Raw genomic sequence first — 1,055 nt, forward strand, 5'->3', positions numbered from 1 at the left:
ATTATGCTGTGCTATGTTTTCACTTTCACTTGTCACAAAATATTTTCTGATTTCCCTGGCTATTAATTTTTTGATGCATTGGTTATTTTAGAGTGTGTTTTATAATTTCCATATATTCATGAATTTTCCAGTTTTCCCTCTGCTATTGATCTCTTGTTTCATTCCATTGTGATAGAAAAAGGTACTTTGCATGATTTCCATGTTTAAAATGTATTAGGGAGCAAAACCAACACATAGCTCAGAGCAGCAGCCACTGAGGTGTCCCTGGCCAGCATCCTTCTAGCTGTCCACAAGCATGGGGAGTATCTTTGCCAACCTCTTTGAAAGCCTTTTTGGCAAAAAACAAATGCACATCCTCATCATGGGCCTCGGTGCTGCAGGGAAAACGACGATCCTGTACAAGCTGAAGCTGAGTGACATCATGACCACCATCCCTACCACAAGCTTCATGTGGAAACCATGGAGTACAGGAACATCAGCTTAACCATGTGGAACATGGGCCTCTGTGAAGAAAACATCTGGCCTCTGTGGCACCACTACTTTCAGAATACACAAGGACTGATCTTCGTAGTGGACAGCAATGATAGCATGGAAAGAAGGACTGGGAGGAGCTCTTTAGGATGCTGGCTGAGGATGACTTCTGGGTGCAGTCCTCCTGGTGTTCGCCAACAAGCAGGGCCTCCCCAATGCCAGGAATGCAGCCAAGATCACAGATGAGCTGGGGTTGCACTACCTGTGCCACAGGAACTGGTGCATTTAGGCCACCCATACCATTAGTGGAGACAGGCTCTGTGAAGGACTGGACTGGCTGTCCAATCAACTCTGGAACCAGAAGTGAATGCAACACCCTGTCCCTCTCATTGCTCCTGTTCCCCTTCACTTTATCCTTGTGTGGCAAATGTGAAGCTCTGTGGTGTGAGTGCCAGAACCTGCTTCCGTGGTTTGGTCACCATGTGCATCATACTGTGCTGTAAATGTGGCATACATAGCCTTGGCCAGACTTTTTATTTAATATAAATAGTTTCTGTTTCCAGTGAGGCAGTTTCTGCTACTCC

At 45.7% G+C, this 1,055-nt stretch overlaps 1 pseudogene; it reads left to right on the forward strand.

Moving 5' to 3' along the window:
- Positions 1-295: 295 nt before the first annotated feature.
- Positions 296-838, forward strand: LOC105535564 (annotated as a pseudogene).
- Positions 839-1,055: the final 217 nt, after the last annotated feature.

Source organism: Mandrillus leucophaeus, unplaced genomic scaffold (assembly GCF_000951045.1).
Source record: "Mandrillus leucophaeus isolate KB7577 unplaced genomic scaffold, Mleu.le_1.0 Scaffold148, whole genome shotgun sequence".
Lineage (NCBI taxonomy): Eukaryota > Metazoa > Chordata > Mammalia > Primates > Cercopithecidae > Mandrillus > Mandrillus leucophaeus.